The sequence below is a fragment of the Alosa pseudoharengus genome, unplaced genomic scaffold (genome assembly GCF_046254945.1).
Source record: "Alosa pseudoharengus isolate Yale_2024_CS ecotype anadromous, Long Island Sound unplaced genomic scaffold, YU_APseudo_1.1 YU_APseudo_1.1_scf_4, whole genome shotgun sequence".
NCBI lineage: Eukaryota > Metazoa > Chordata > Actinopteri > Clupeiformes > Clupeidae > Alosa > Alosa pseudoharengus.
The window spans coordinates 20,988,860-21,006,639 of NW_027468774.1; the positions used below are offsets into that span (position 1 = coordinate 20,988,860).

Sequence of the window (17,780 nt, forward strand, 5' to 3'; positions counted from 1 at the left end):
GATTGCTAGCTTGACATTAAACAAGTGGTTGCTAGGGTAATTAAGATGGTTGCTAGGGTGTTGCTATGGTAATTAAGGTGGTTGCTTGGGTGTTGCTAGGGTACATATGGTGGTTGCTATGCAAAATAACAAAGCAGTGGATTTGCTAACGTTTAGCAATTTTTAAATTTTTAGCCAAAAAACTCACTTATGTTGGTCCGATCAGTATGAAATCAGAATATGTTGAACAACGGGACATCACAAACAAGCCAGGCTCAGTTTGGAGTCGGTGGATTATTCCCGGAAGGAGATAAACTGTTCGAAACATACAAGGTTTCTCTCTTCTGGCGCGGTAACGCTAGGTGCTAGAGGGATGGGACCAAGATGAACGGCACCGCCTTGAGGCCCCTGACAACTGTTCTAAAGGTGGGATCGATCTCTGAGACACCCACAAAAAAAACTGTGAAGGAAAAACATAAAAAAAGTTGACCACTCCCACTTCAGAGGTGGAGTTGTGGGTGGTAGCATGGAGCTACGAGGCTGAAATTCAAGTCAGACCTTCTGCACATGACCCACATGGAGCATGCAAAGTTTCATCCCTCTAGCTGTAATGCAAAGCAATGTGCTGGCAAAAACTACTTTTTTGGCGATTTAACATTTAGGCATTTTTACATTTTTAGCCAAAAAACACACATATGTTGGTCAGGTCAGTAAATGTATATAGCGTTGCTAGGGTACATATGGCGTTTACTATGCTAAATACCGTGGTTGCTGTGTTGGTTACTATGGTCATATTGTGGTTGTTGCTAGGGTAATTTGAATGGTTGCTATGGTGTTGCTAGGGTAGATATGGTGGATGCTATGCAAAATAACACGGTTGCTATGGTGGTTGTTAGGGTAAGCATGTTGGTTGCTATGGTGGTTGCTAGCTTGACATTAAACAAGTGGTTGCTAGGGTAATTAAGATGGTTGCTAGGGTGTTGCTATGGTAATTAAGGTGGTTGCTTGGGTGTTGCTAGGGTACATATGGTGGTTGCTATGCAAAATAACAAAGCAGTGGAATTGCTAACGTTTAGCCATTTTTACATTTTTAGCCAAAAAACACACTAATGTTGGTCCGATCAGTATGAAATCAGAATATGTTGAACAACGGGACATCACAAACAAGCCAGGCTCAGTTTGGAGACTGTGGATTATTCCCGGAAGGAGATAAACAGTTTGAAACATACAAGGTTTCTCTCTTCTGGCGTGGTAACGCTAGGTGCTAGAGGGATGGGACCAAGATGAACGGCACCGCCTTGAGGCCCCTGACAACTGTTCTAAAGGTGGGTTCTCTGAGACACCCACAAAAAAAACTGTGAAGGAAAAACCTAAAAAAAGTTGACCACTCCCACTTCAGAGGTGGAGTTGTGGGTGGTAGCATGGAGCTTCGAGGCTGAAATTCAAGTCAGACCTTCTGCACATGACCCACATGGAGCATGCAAAGTTTCATCCCTCTAGCTGTAATGCAAAGCAATGTGCTGGCAAAAACTACTTTTTTGGCGATTTAACATTTAGGCATTTTTACATTTTTAGCCAAAAAACACACATATGTTGGTCAGGTCAGTAATTGTATATAGCGTTGCTAGGGTGCATATGTCGTTTACTATGCTTAATACCGTGGTTGCTGTGTTGGTTACTATGGTCATATTGTGGTTGTTGCTAGGGTAATTTGAATGGTTGCTATGGTGTTGCTAGGGTAGATATGGTGGATGCTATGCAAAATAACACGGTTGCTATGGTGGTTGTTAGGGTAAGCATGTTGGTTGCTATGGTGGTTGCTAGCTTGACATTAAACAAGTGGTTGCTAGGGTAATTAAGATGGTTGCTAGGGTGTTGCTATGGTAATTAAGGTGGTTGCTTGGGTGTTGCTAGGGTACATATGGTGGTTGCTATGCAAAATAACAAAGCAGTGGAATTGCTAACGTTTAGCCATTTTTACATTTTTAGCCAAAAAACACACTAATGTTGGTCCGATCAGTATGAAATCAGAATATGTTGAACAACGGGACATCACAAACAAGCCAGGCTCAGTTTGGAGACTGTGGATTATTCCCGGAAGGAGATAAACAGTTTGAAACATACAAGGTTTCTCTCTTCTGGCGTGGTAACGCTAGGTGCTAGAGGGATGGGACCAAGATGAACGGCACCGCCTTGAGGCCCCTGACAACTGTTCTAAAGGTGGGTTCTCTGAGACACCCACAAAAAAAACTGTGAAGGAAAAACCTAAAAAAAGTTGACCACTCCCACTTCAGAGGTGGAGTTGTGGGTGGTAGCATGGAGCTTCGAGGCTGAAATTCAAGTCAGACCTTCTGCACATGACCCACATGGAGCATGCAAAGTTTCATCCCTCTAGCTGTAATGCAAAGCAATGTGCTGGCAAAAACTACTTTTTTGGCGATTTAACATTTAGGCATTTTTACATTTTTAGCCAAAAAACACACATATGTTGGTCAGGTCAGTAATTGTATATAGCGTTGCTAGGGTGCATATGTCGTTTACTATGCTTAATACCGTGGTTGCTGTGTTGGTTACTATGGTCATATTGTGGTTGTTGCTAGGGTAATTTGAATGGTTGCTATGGTGTTGCTAGGGTAGATATGGTGGATGCTATGCAAAATAACACGGTTGCTATGGTGGTTGTTAGGGTAAGCATGTTGGTTGCTATGGTGGTTGCTAGCTTGACATTAAACAAGTGGTTGCTAGGGTAATTAAGATGGTTGCTAGGGTGTTGCTATGGTAATTAAGGTGGTTGCTTGGGTGTTGCTAGGGTACATATGGTGGTTGCTATGCAAAATAACAAAGCAGTGGAATTGCTAACGTTTAGCCATTTTTACATTTTTAGCCAAAAAACACACTTATGTTGGTCCGATCAGTATGAAATCAGAATATGTTGAACAACGGGACATCACAAACAAGCCAGGCTCAGTTTGGAGACTGTGGATTATTCCCGGAAGGAGATAAACAGTTTGAAACATACAAGGTTTCTCTCTTCTGGCGTGGTAACGCTAGGTGCTAGAGGGATGGGACCAAGACGCAAGGCACCGCCTTGAGGCCCCTGACAACTCTCCCAAAGGTGGGATCTCTGAGACACTCACAAAAAAACTGTTAAGGAAAAACATAAAAAAAAGTTGACCACTTCCACTTCAGAGGTGGAGTTGTGGGTGGTAGCATGGAGCTACAAGGCTGAAATTCAAGTCAGACCTTCTGCACATGACCCACATGGAGTGTGCAAAGTTTCATCCCTCTAGCTGTAACGCAAAGCATTGTGTCTGCAAAAAAAATATTTTTGACTATTTAACATTTAGCCATTTTTCAATTTTTAGCCAAAAAACACACATATGTTGGTGAGGTCAGTAATAGCGTTGCTAGGGTACATATGGCATTTACTATGCTAAATACCGTGGTTGCTATGGTGGTTACTATGGTCATATTGTGGTGGTTGCTAGGTTGTTGCTAGGGTAATTTGAATGGTTGCTATGGTGTTGCTAGGGTAGATATGGTGGTTGCTATTAAAATAGCACGGTTGCTATGGTGGTTGTTAGGGTAAGCATGTTGGTTGCTATGGTGGTTGCTAGCTTGACATTAAACAAGTGGTTGCTAGGGTAATTAAGATGGTTGCTACGGTAATTAAGATGGTTGATAGGGTGTTGCTATCATAATTAAGGTGGTTGCTTCGGTGTTTCTAGGGTACATATGGTGGTTGCTATGCAAAATAACAAAGCAGTGGAATTGCTAATGTTTAGGGCTGTAACGATACACCAACCTCACAATTCGGTTTGTATCACGATTTTTGACCCACGGTTCGATATGAATCTCGATTTTTCTTTTTTTGTTTAATAGCCTCCCTTAGAACACCAGAGGATTACAATATAATATATGTATTATTTTATATCCTGATATAAAAATATTTTTATGAATGACTGATATTTATGACAGCACACTTTATGCAGATTAGCCTATAGCCTAGGCCTGCTATTTTTTATTACAACTCTACCTCTTTAATTCAGCTGTCTGGTTGAAGCCTGGAAATATTGTAAACAAAGTAGCATATAGCTTAGCCTATCACAGTCTACTGATTGGACTGTTCAGTTTCCCCATGTGTGTTTAAGTTTCAAGGTAATACTTGTTCTCCTTGGGACAGGCCCTTTTGGGAAACGTTGGTATTGAGATGATCAGTCAACTTCAATGCAAAAGTTTTAAACAAATATGTGCAGCATGCTAATGATGCTAAGCGGAATTAATAGTAGCCTAATTTAGCTAGTCGTCTATGCGTCCTTGCTTTTACGATTGTGAATGTTTTATTTAAGTCGCGCGTGTTCATTGAGCAGGAGAGGGAGGGAGAGTGAGGCAAGGAGAGGGGGTTTACTTCTATACTGTTTGGTAAAGTTGCACACATAGTCTACAATGAAAGCAAGGAGAGGTATGAAATTATTATTTATTTATTTATTTGTTTTTGGACAATGTAGGCTACCGATAAGTAAAGGGGGAGTTGTGGGTTGCTTTTGCGGCCGCATAAGCTGCAAAGCACTGCGTGAAACACTAGGGTGTGTCGCGATTCTGCCTTTTCACACCGCGACACAGTATCGTGGATATGAATGTCGCGATTTCGGTTTCGAATCGTAAATCGTTACAGCCCTACTAATGTTTAGCCATTTTTACATGTTTAGCCAAAAAAACTCACTTATGTTGGTCCGATCAGTATGAAATTAGAATATGTTGAACAACGGGACATCACAAACAAGCCAGTTTCAGTTTTGAGTCGGTGGATTATTCCCGGAAGGAGATAAATGGTTCAAAGCGTACAAGGTTTCCCATTTCTGGTGCGGTAACGCTTGGAGCTAGAGGGATGGGACCAAGACGCACGGCACCGGCTTGAGGCCCCTGACAACTGTTCCAAAGGTGGGATCTCTGAGACACCCACACAAAAAACTGTGAAGGAAAAACTTTTAAAAAGTTGACCACTCCCACTTCAGAGGTGGAATTTTGGGTGGTAGCATGGAGCTACGAGGCTGAAATTCAAGTCAGACCTTCTGCACATGACCCTCATGGAGCGTGCAAAGTTGCATCAACAAACTAGCAACCACAACCCTATTCTCAACCAAAATGATTACCCTAGCAACCAGCATAGCAACCACTTTATTTAGCATAGCAACCACCATATCTACCCTAGCTAAGTAGCCTAAATCATATATTTTTGAAATGCACTCAGATATATTTTACATTCAAAGATCAACTGGACAGCTGTATCTTACCATGATATGCGCATCATTGACCACATGGGAGACGTTGCGATTTCTCCTAGTGGCCTCCGCCCAGGTCGAACTCCTCTCTCTAAATTTAGAGAGTCGTTTGCTCGTTCTTGCTTGCATCTTAAATTAATTCACATTAAGTATTAACACACCTAACACTCACTCTCATCTTTAATGTACTTATCATCATTTATTGGAGAGAATGGGGGGGGGGGGGGGGGGTCCCAACAGCTGCTATTAATTAAGTTGAATTGGGACATCAGGAAAACATTATTACTGTATTCACAAAACATTACATGTAGTTGTATTAACTTGCATAAAGCTAGCTCAAATACAAAAGCACTTCTTGACTAAGGTTATTATATTATGCGCATTCATCTGCGGATTACATTCGATTGCACATGCCTGTTTTGGACAAGCATGCTATCTAATAGCCTTACCAGAGCCCGTCTACGGAGAGCCTTGCCACTCTGTATTAAGTCCCATTGTACCGAATTTTGGATGCAGTTCCACCAGAGTTCCACTGGGGGCGATCGCCATGAGTGCAGAATGAATGGGAGTCAATGGAGCTAGACGGCTAAATTTGTCTCTTTCACCTGATTGTCGTTGACAAATCTCAGATTTGATTGTAGTTTGTATAACTTCAACATGGGTTATAGGTCAAAAGTTGAATGAACAAGTACTTATGTCCTTTTGATTTCTTACAGGTTGGGTCGTTGTTGCACATAACACGCTAGCATTGTGCTAATGAATGACGTCATTGACACATTTGAAAGGCTTTTTAGAACAATTAAGTGACGGAAGTTTTCCGAGAGTGGCAGTTCTCCCCTTATTAGACATTCTCTGGCCTTACCATGGCTATTGCTAACAAAGTTAAAATTACAACACCTTAACCTACCACCTATAATGGCACTTTATTAGGATATGTATACAATCTATAGATTAGCCTATATAGATCATGCTATTCAACAACTTCAACATTACTAATTATGTGTGTTGTAGGGTAACGTTAGGTTATTTGCAAGCAAGCATAGGCTAACGGTTAACGTTTCCTAACTTTAGCTGATACACCAAACAACGAATAGAGGCTAACAAACCTAACGATACTAATCTTACAATTTTGCAAAATTATGGGGGAGAGAAAATGGAAATATGATGTAGCCTAATATAGGCTAGTACAATGTAATTGTAATCATTACAACCGATTGACGTCTTACCTTGAAATGTCCCTCCAAGCTGGATGGAAGCTGGGTTGATATCTTTTTACTAGTTCGTCAAATGACACGCCGTAACAGGCTGTCATTGATCCACAATGGGCGTGAAAAGACACGCTAAAAGACTGAAAGGCGTTACATGACACGCTAAATTGCTTTAAAAGTGGCGTGCTATTTTACGCCATCTCGTGAGATCACGTTGCATTATTATGACCATTAAATGTAGGCTATTTTGCACGCTAAAATCTGATTCATCACAGGTAAACACAATAAATAATGGGAACCTAAATTGGATTATGTATTCTAAGTTGTAATTCCTCTGTATGTCCTGTTGGTGACCTCAGTGAGAAGTACTGTTAAGACGCTCTTAGCCGGTAACGAGTACTCTGGAGCACTCGTAGATCTACGAGTGTTTTCACGATGCTCTTAAGCTACGATGGTTTCGGGAAACAGTCGGCAAATCTTAAGACGTTCGTAAGAGGGACTTTACGACGCTCTTAGGCTTAAGATGCTTTCGGGGAAGTCCCCGAAAGCATCTTAAGACTATAACCAGGGGCGTCATGCAAGGCAACCAGGGGCGTCATGCAAGGCAAAATTCAGAGGGGGCACAATCAGGCAATTTGTTTCGGGGGGGGGGGGGGGGGGGGGGGTGTTCCCTGTTAGAGGTAGGCCGGTGATTTCTCCCCCAGGAGATTTTGAAATTCTGGCTGCTAAACATACCATTTCAATGCAGTTTGGGAGGGACAGAAATACCTTAACAGAGCAAGCAGCAACCATCCTCTATCTGAGGACTAAGCTAAGTATCTATTTTGTAAGTTAATGTAAAACACATAGGTTGGTGAAAGAACTGTAAACTCAAATTCAGCTCATTAAAGCATGTTTAGACACACACATTTACACTTAGGCCTACTACACATGATTTTAAAAACAGTATCATTGCAGATGTTATGATTTGATTGATATGTGACCTAAGAACAATCTTACATTAATTACATTAAAAAAGTTGCTGAGGTCTGACTTTGTGGTGCTCAGAAATTAAATTATTTTAATCTTAATTCATGTGATGAAGGACTTTGAAAGAAGTTTGACAGGTTTCAGTGCTGAGTAAGGTTAACCCTAACTATTTGAATATTTTACTAGTAATATATTTTTCATGACCATTATGGCAAGCAGGCTACCTCATTTGTAAGTTGCTATCTGCAAATCATGAGCAAGTGACCTGATAATAACCTAAGTTATGAGCACGAGAGAGACTATTATACTTTCTTGCCCTCTACATCACGGTCATAGCGATCCTATATAAAACAACTTTAAGCCTCCTTTTGAACGGGTAGCCTATCCCTTTTCATTAGCACTACATGGATTAGCAGCCAGATACGTGAAGAGAACAAGTGGAGAAACATCCAACGCAATGCCTTGGTAGGCCTAATGTTATTAGGTTGGATTTTGTAGTCACTGCAAATCTAACACCCTCGTTTATGAAACTGCACTGTAAAAATTATAAGATCCTGGAGGAACTTTTAGGGGTTCTTCAATTTGAAACTGTGGGGGAACCTCAAAAGGTTCTTCGAAGAACCTTCAAAGAAAGGTTCTTTGAAGAACCTTTTCAAAGGTTGCTTGAGGAACCTTTTGAAGTTCATTACAGAACCTTCATTATTATTAACCTTTATTATTATTATTATTATTATTATTAGAATGTATTAATCTTTATTGTTATTATTATTTTTATTATTAGAATGTGGGATAAATGTACATGAAACAACAGATGTATTTAAGCAAGAATTTAATCAAAAGCGTCAAAGCATGTCAATGGCAAAATATTAGGAATACTGTACATGAAAGGATGGACAGATAGATACATAAATAAATATATAAATAAACAAATAATACACAGGCTACATAGATGAAGGCATGAATGAAAACATCTATTAAACAATGCTATTAACAAGAACACAATTAACTTCCTAATCTAAATGAAATAGTCAATAAATGATTGATTGAACTATTGAGTATTTAATTTAGAGTATGAAATTTGACATCCGAAATACGGCAATGGGGATTTTTTTCTTTTGTCTTAATATCACACATAGACTGTAAAAACAACAATGTCTTGTTCACGGCCTTTGGGTATTCCATATTGAAAATTAAATAAACTGCTAGCAATGCTCCAATGCCCATCAACACATCTTCTGGTGTTACGACGTCTTGTCCGTCCATGCAAAGTGTAATGGTGGTGTCTTCCTCAAAGGGGTTGCCTCTCATGTATAGGGTAGGTGTGGGTGTCTTGGATATCTGAAAAGTACAGAATAACAGTATTTAGAATGGGGATTGGTGATATTCAAGCCCATTGGCAGGGGAAGTTTCTAACAGTGTCAAATGACTGGTACTCTTACCTTATCCACAACGTCAGGATTGTCCCCAAACAGATATGGCCGCTCTGCTGCAAAGAGTCCTGAATTTGAACAATATACTGGATAAGTCTTATAGCAGTAATAACATACTTGTAATTCCATACAGTTTTATAGCAGTAATGACATGAAGTGTAAATCAAACTTCTTAATACCTTTGTATTTGTAGGTTGTCTCCTCACAGGCCTGATTTAGTGCAGATTGGTACTTAGGTCAATGTTATGCAGGTGCTGAATTTCAGAGAAAACCTTTAAAAAGATAAGAACAAATTACATGTTTGCTTGGCAGAAGAACATCTGAAAAATAATTTGCAGTGAACTAAATGCCAAATGTTAACTCACAGTTCAAATGTGGTGTAAAGCTGGGTATTCAGTAAGGATTTCCTGTGTGGAGTGGCGTTGAATAAATGCCACTCTGTCACTGATTGTTCTCCTTATTCTGTTTTCAATCGTATTTAGATCAGGGTTTACTTTTTAACAATCCTCCTTCATTTTTGTCTCATTGTCCTGTAAATGTTACATTCAATTTAAAGTAAAGGTCAATTTGGTTAAAGAAATGTAATAAGTAGTAATATATGGTGTTTAATCATCATCTGAAAACTTACATTGGATTTGGATACGCTTTCATCACCAAGAACATCTACAACCTGTCAGTGTAAAAAGATCATCAGTGAACATATGCACACGCACGCACGCACACACACACACACACACACACACACACCATACCTGAACTACAGTGTTTGCATCCTGGGTAGCAGGTATCTGTGTGAATAGAAAAAAAATAAGTGTGGTTTCCCTCACATTGGATTGAGTTTTGTCCTGGAATCAAAGTAAACTGCAATAAGGATCACAGTGAAGTGTAATTCTGAAAGCTTCTGCTTGAGATACAGATGCATTTTGCTTTGTGAGGAAAAGGTGACTTGCCTGTGATGAATTTTGCCTTTTCCCATACTTTGCTCGATGGTATCCAATTTCAGGAAGGCTCAGTGGGATTCTTTCCTTCTTGAATTTGTTTTTAGCATTCCCAACCAACTATAATATGAAAGGTTATATAAACCAATTAGCCTAAAGGAAAATTCAAATGCAATGGCCTGGTTTATACAGGTGTTAAGCAACATACCAACAGAAGTGAAGAGTGTCATAGGCATACATGATTCAATTGCATCTGTAAGTGAGCAGACTACAACAACCTGAATACCCCTGACAGGAATATCCCATCCCATTATCCCTACTTGTTAGGTGCCCTAAAAAAGGACCCTCACTACAGCCAGTAGGCCTAACTGTATGTTTATTACTTTAATAATCTACTTACATGCATATCCTGGTCCTGTGCGATCCCGGAGGAAAGTGTGCTTAGATACAGCAGCAGCACAAATGTCATGATACTGGATACCTTTGAAATCAAACATAGAGATGGAGTAGCCTATATTTTAAATGACTTAATGATTGAAATGACTGGTTGTTGTTTTGCGTGAATGCAAATGAAGAACAGTAAGTAAAGCTGTAGGCTACCTCATGCTACACACTTACCACATAGAAATTGAATCAAATAGGACCTGTATAATCTGCAGCAGTATGAACGTCAGGACTTCCTCCATTAATGTTAGCTTTCATTTCAGGAGAGTTGGAAACACGGGAAGTTGAAAAGTCTGTGCTGAAGGAGTAAAATAGACAGAATATTTGGCTAACATTCAGTTTAAGCATAGCATACAAGCCAAGGCATAATGCTATCTTATAACTTAAAAAAACTAACGGTAGGCTAAATAAGGCTGCTAAGCTCTAACGTTATGTTAAACAAAAAGTTAAGGTTAACGTTCACGAACGGTGACACGTTGATCTTACCATTAGTTGTATGCTATAGCCTATAATGAGGTCATGGTTAAAACGTCTCGTTTCCATTTAATATGTAGAATATGTATCATTTAAGGTATAGTTTCTGACAAACGTCAACATTAAAAAAGCTTGAGATAGGGCTGTCAAAATGTTGCACTCACCTCCTGTTAACGTTGACTCAACTGTCAAATTCTGTTGCCATTTTTAAAGAAGATTCCACACGGACGTCATCGCCTCGAGCAACACCTGTGCGCCCATCGAGTTATCCGACCGTGTTCTGCTGCTATTTTGGCATAGGCAGTAGGCTAGGCTATGCTCGTCTAGTTTTTCAAAATAGTTAATTACACACAATGAACAAAACACCACACAAGTAGCTGAATGCTTCAGATCTTTTGCGCAATTAAACACTAGTCAAAGGCGATTACTCATCAAAACTCTTATTTTGTTGTCATAGCCTATCACAGGCCTAGCATCATATTATCTGATTAGGTTAGCCTATGTTTTGAATCAGTTAGGCCTAGGCTACACAGCAATATAGGCCTGTAAAAGATAAATTCAAGAAACAATTGAACCAGGAGACTTTGCCAAATATTTGTAATATTTGTAAGAGTAGCCTAGGCTACGTTATACTGACACCATGTAGGCTAACGTTAACGTAATGCTCTGAATTCGCGGCCAACATCAAATCCATATTCTAACTATTTGATCATCAAGTCAAAATTTCCTGGTCAACTACAAATAATTCCACTACTTTTTATTGCTTAGCTAGACTAGGCCTACTTACCACTTCAATACCATTGACTGTATCTGTTTAAACTGTAACTGTAACAGTTCAACTGTTCAAACTGTAGCCTAAAGTTAACTGTAACAGTTCAACACAAGCAAAACATTGCGAGCTCAATGCACGTGTGAGTTGTTACCGGAAGATACAGACACCAATTTTAGGAAAAGAGCTGTTGACTGGTCTTCAGCTATTTTGCTACGGTTTATTACACATCTAGAAGAATACATTTGAGTCGTTATAGGCTCTGGCTTATTATGGAGTATAATAGGAACAAAGTTATGATCAAAAAAATTATCAGGGACGAAAAATCCGAGGGGCACGTGCCCCCTTAACTTCAATGGGCATGACGCCACTGGGTGCAACAATCTAATCTTAAAATAATTACAATTATTTATGTCTCTGTGTGGTATATAACCTACTTGTGATGCTTACATGCAGATGTCAATGTGTTTCTATTTTCGTATTGATGTGAATTAATGTGTAGATCCGAAGTTTAAATGGTAGGCCTATAGCTGTGACACCGTCAAATCGTCAAAGCCCAGAGACGCCCGCTCCTGCGCCCGCAGCCGAGTCCGCTCCTGCGCCCGACGGCACGCCTGCTCCTGTGCCCGCAGCCGCGTCTCCCGACGCCACGCCTGCCGCCCAGTCGCCCGACGCCACGCCTGCAGCCCAGTCGCCCGACGCCACGCCTGCAGCCCAGTCGCCCGACGCCACGCCGGCAACCCAGCCTCTGCCTGTCTGTCCAGCCCCGCTTCTGCCCGAGCCGGACCCGCCTCCCTCTGACTTTCCGGCCCCGCCTCTGCCAGAGCCGGTTCCGCCTCCCTCTGACTCTCCGGCCCCGCCTCTGCCCGAGCCGGCCCCGCCTCTTCCCGAGCCCTTCTCTGCTCCTGTCTCTCCTGAGTGGTCTGTCCCTGTCCCCATCGCTGTGCCTGTCTTTGTGCCCGTCACCGTGCCCGTCACCGTGCCAGTCACTGTTACCGTCTCTGTCTGTGTCTCTGTCCCAGTCACCATCCTAGTCACCATTCCAGTCACCATTCCAGTCACCGTCCCTGTTACTGTCCCAGTCACCGTCCCAGTCACTGTTCCTGTCACTGTCTTTGTTCCTGTCCCTTCTCCTGCCCCTGAGTCTGTCCTGCCTGAGTCTGTCCTGCCTGAGTCTGAGTCTGTCCTGCCTGCTTGTTCCCTGCCCAAGCCCTCCGAGTCTGTGTCTGTCCTGCCTGAGTCTGAGTCTGTGTCTGTCCTACCTGAGTCTGAGTCTGTGTCTGTCCTGCCTGAGTCTGTGTCTGTCCTGCCTGAGTCTGTCCCGTCTGCTTGTTCCCTGCCCAAGCCCTCCGAGTCTGCCCCGTCCGAGTCTGCCCCGTGTTTAAGGTCTGTCGGACCAGTCCCTCCGTCCAGGCCCCCTCCGCCCACCCTGGTTGGACTTTTCTGGGGACGCCAGGAGGCGTCCGTTGAGGGGGGGGTACTGTCAGGATCTGGCCCGGACTACTAAGTTTGTGCCACCCTGGTGGCCATTTTGTGTATTGTCCAGTGTTTGTTTTTGCCTGTTCCCCATGTGCTTTGTGTTACCTGCCCGTCACCTGTCTTTGTCTCCGCCCCCTCTCCTTATTTGGTCTGTGCTTCCTGTCTTGTTAGTGTTCCCTCCTTTTCTGCCTCCTCACCTGTTCCCTGTTATTGTCTCGTTTGGTTTCGTCCAGTCCTCTGTCTTTCTGTTAATTGGTATGTGTATTTCTACCCTCCTGTTTCTCTGTTCCCTGTTGGATCGTCTCTCTGTTTGTCTTGTCAAAGCCCATACAGTATGTATATATGTAAGTAAGTCTAATTGTTAAGTTCGTGCTAAAATAAATCGTGTTTTTGTCTGTAATTCTGCCTATTGGAGTCTTGCATTTGGGTCCTCCTGCACAACCGTGACAGTCAATAGTAGTGATGGCAAACTGAAGCTTTCTGAACCAGTGAAGCTTTTAATCCAATTGTATCGAAAAAAGGTTCAGTACTCGAAGCTTCAGAACTCTATGAGGACCTCTGCTGGTGAAAGTTAAGCATTGTGTCACGAAGTGTTTCAGACATTAGCCATGAATGTCTTTGAGTCCAAGATGATAAATGTTGAGCATGAATTAATGGATAAATAAATAATGTCATAAATAGGCATAACTAAGCCTATTTTGTACCCTGTATAAATACAAATGTAATTGTCTTCTCTATAAAAACAATAAAGGTAGTGTTTTGGCTGTGAACATTTATTGTATTTGTAAACAAATACATCAATTTAGGAGGGGGATGAATAAAGAATGGGCATGCACATTGCACACACATTTCTGTGATTATATTGAGTACGTAGCCTAGATCAATTGTAATCTGGGTTGTGTTGAAACTGCGATTCAGTCCTGCACACGCCTGGACTCGAACCCGCGAAACAGACGCACCTTAGAACGGGAGTCGAGCGTGCTAACAATGGAGCTAAAAGCCCGGGCTATAAGCTTTCGTGTCAGCAGCACTATTGAGTCTGTTGGCTCTCCTTTTTCAACAACCCACAACGGCGCGCCCCGTGTCGCGCAACTTTAATGCTTTGAATTAAATTTCGAAGCAGTCACGTGGGTGTGTGGGAAACGAAGCTTCGGACGTCACAGATCACGTGATTATCACAAAACGAATCAAGCTCCGATACAAAGCTTCACTCCAAATTGGTTCATGTCTTTGATACACGCTTCGAAGCAGGGGGTTCACAGGTAACATCACTAGTCAATAGCCTACAATAGCCTACGTGATGTCCAGTGAATTATTTAATTGTGCTTTTGACATTCAATAGGCTATCCTAAACGTACGCATTTACACGGTCAGTTAGGCTATTCTCTGCCAAGCAAGGTCTCGGACGCAGGCGCTTAAGTATTGCTTTTTTATTATTATTACAGTTCTCTCCTCCTCGTAAGCCTCGACTACTCCGCCTCTGAAAAATACGGTGCTCTTTGTTTCGCCGGTTTCACTCATGGTTTCGACTCTCAATAGATGATGCCTTTATAAGTTCGCCGTGAACGCGCACAACTCTAGGTTATCTCACACAGGGTTGATTGAACTAACTGGTAACCGGTGCTTTGGAACCGACAGCTCGGGTTTAGTCGCCACAGGTTCAGACAACCCAGAGGTTAAGTTTTATCTCAGTGTTTGTTAAACCTCCTTTCTGGAATACCCCTCTGGAACTGAAATCCCAGGTTTACCACTAACTCTGGGTTAACATACCCAGTTAAGCCAGTAAACCTGCTTTCTGGAATACCCCTCTGGGTTCTCAAGTTTTGAGCTCAGCTTGGAGTGAGATTTGGGGGGGGCACTCACTCACTAAAATGTTTCGCTTGTGTGTAGAATTGAATAAAGTAAGTGCATTATTTACTAAGATGAGTGCACCATTTGTTAAAAAAAGTGCGTAAAACTTGCGCACTAAAGGTGTGCACACATGGGCGAATTATCAGATGTGAAATGGGCCCCCCAGGCACAGATGTGCACAAAACTACAGCACTAGGCATTAGGAAAACTTAACAGAATATGTAAACAGATGTTAGAGCTACATTAAATTGTAAACAGAAATAAGTATACATTTCAAAATAAATAAGCAGAAACTTTGGTTTCACATATTAAAATTGTAAACAGAAATAGCCTAGCCTAGGCCTACATACTGTTTCAAAGTGTTAACAAAGACCACCATAGTAATAAATTGCAAAATGCAAACAGAAATATATTTTAGGCTAAGCCCATCTATGGTGTTTCATTGTATTATCAACATGTAAACAAAGACATTGACCATTATATTCACAATTGTACTAAGTGTGAACATCTTCATAGCTTTTCTGTCCTGACAGCGGTTTTTTTTTTTTTTTATCTCTCAGGGGCTACAAGAGACACTGTTGGATTGGCCTCTTCAGACATTAAAGTAGTTGCATCCTTCATTGCTTTTAACACTCTGAGGTCCCGGGCCTTTCCTAGGGACAGTTTGAGGCAGTCTGCTACACCTTAACATTTTTAAGTAGGCTATTTCATCTAACTAAAACCATCTATGCAAAGGTGGCACATATTTTTATATTCTAGAAAACATCTACAATAATAACATGAGAGTAAAGTGAATAATGAAATTAGTTTTTATTAAAATTAAGTGTAAACACAACTACACAAAAACCTATTTTCAAATGTCTTCAAACCAATGTAAAAAAAACACACAATAAATGTACCTAGCCAAGACTTTGGACTTTTGAACCTTATAAACATAAGTGTTGGCTACATAAAAGTAAGAAGAGCATTCAGAAATGTTATGTAGTTTCAACACAAATTTAAAAAAAGTCAGACTAAATTAAACCAGTGGCTCTTTCAAATGAATACTGATCAAAGTCAAAGTCAAAGTCTGCTTTATTGTCAATTTCTTCACATGTCAAGACATACAAAGAGATATACATACAATTACGTTTCCCACTATCCCACGGTGGAGACAAGACATTTTACCAATTAGGTCCACAGACAAAAACATAACATTCAATTAAACAATATAAAAAGTTAATAAGAATACAGTGAAGAAATAAGAGCAGCAAAAAAATGGGTTGAAATTGTGCAATTTGTGCATACAGTAGACAGTCAATATAATAATAGTGCAAAAGTCAGGCCAATAAATGGCTGAGGTAGTTCTGTTTGACCTAAGTATGCAAGTGGCATAGTGGTGCAAGTTATGTAAGAGCAGCAGAAGTGTGTTCAGAAGTGTTTTCAGGACACAGGACAACAACAACAAGTTGCAAAGTGTGCAAGTGTACAAGTGGAGTAGTGCAAGTGGAGTAGTGCAAGGCAGCCATTGTGGGTCCAAAAGTCCAGGATGTTATGTGGCTGAGGGTGGAGGGGGGAGAGGGGGGAGAGAGTTCAGCATCCTAACAGCCTGGTGTATGAAGCTGTTGGTGAGTCTGGTGGTGCGGGAGAGCAGGCTTCTGTACCTCTTCCCAGAGGGCAGTGGATCAAACAAATTGTGAGCGGGGTGACTTGCATCACTCACAATTGTGGTCGCCTTGCGGGTGAGGTGGGAGGTGTAAATGTCCTTCAGGGAGGGGAGTGAAGCGCCAATAATCCTTCCAGCTGTGTTCACTATGCGCTGCAGGGCTTTCCTGTTGTATTCTGTGCAGCTTCCGCCCCACACAGCGATACAGCTGGAGAGGATGCTTTCAATGGTGCCTCGGTAGAATGTAGTCATGATGGCTGGTGGAGCACTTGCTCGCCTGAGTTTCCGCAGGAAGTACAGGCGGCGCTGAGCTTTCTTCGCCAGTGATGCAGTGTTGGTGGTCCAGGAGAGGTCTTCACTGATGTGCAACCCCAGGAATTTGGTGCTGCTCACTCTCTCCACCACAGCACCGTCGATGGTCAGTGGCAGGTGTTGGGTGTGACCTATCCGGAAGTCAACAACAATCTCCTTGGTCTTGCTGACGTTCAGCAGGAGGTTGTTGTCCCTGCACCACGTGGTCAGAAGGTCGACCTCCATCCTGTATTGAGTCTCGTCGCCTTTGGTGATGAGCCCCACCAGACTTGTGTCGTCAGCAAATTTCACAATGTGGTTGTTGCTGTAGGTTGCAGTGCAGTCATGCGTCAGCAGGGTGAAGAGCAGCGGACTGAGCACGCAGCCTTGGGGGGCCCCCGTGCTCAGTGTGATGCTGCTTGAGATATTGTTGCCAACACGTACTACTTGAGGCCTCTGACAGAGGAAGTCCAGTAGCCAGTTGCAGAGGTAGGTAGTGAGTCCCAGTTTGTCAAGTTTGCAGATGAGTTGTTGTGGTATTATGGTGTTGAATGCAGAACTGAAGTCTATAAACAGCAATCTCACATATGAGTCTCTTTTTTCCAGGTGGGTGAGGGCTGGGTGGAGGGCAGAGCAGATTGCATCCTCTGTGGACCGTTTGGCTCGGTATGCAAACTGGAAGGGATCCAGGGTGGGGGGGAGAATGGATTTGATGTGTGACATGACAAGCCGCTCAAAGCACTTCATGATGATGGGTGTCAGTGCCACGGGGCGGTAATCATTGAAGCAGGATGGAGCAGTTTTCTTCGGCACAGGTATGATGGTGGCAGCTTTGAAACATGATGGGACGATGGCTTGCTTCAGGGAAGTGTTAAAGATGTCTGTGAAGACATCCGTAAGCTCCTCAGCGCAGTCCTTCAGCGCACGACCTGGGATGTTGTCTGGGCCTGCTGCTTTACGGGTGTTGATAGCAGCAAGTGTCCTCTTCACGCTGTCGGCAGAGAGGCACAGGGGCTGCTCG

General features: G+C 42.1%; 1 long non-coding RNA gene across 5 annotated transcripts; it reads right to left on the reverse strand.

The window, feature by feature from the left end:
- Nucleotides 1–8,889: 8,889 nt before the first annotated feature.
- Nucleotides 8,890–10,905, reverse strand: LOC143103044 (uncharacterized). 5 transcript variants are annotated; one of them, XR_012982702.1, is made up of 8 exons: nucleotides 10,425–10,905; nucleotides 10,207–10,287; nucleotides 9,819–9,926; nucleotides 9,621–9,656; nucleotides 9,497–9,538; nucleotides 9,234–9,330; nucleotides 9,048–9,140; nucleotides 8,890–8,936 (listed from the first exon to the last, which is right to left on the reverse strand). It is a non-coding gene; the product is annotated as an uncharacterized LOC143103044 (long non-coding RNA). The 5 variants fall into 5 exon arrangements; XR_012982703.1 differs by having other exon boundaries at nucleotides 9,621–9,713; XR_012982700.1 differs by having other exon boundaries at nucleotides 9,234–9,398; nucleotides 9,621–9,713.
- Nucleotides 10,906–17,780: the final 6,875 nt, after the last annotated feature.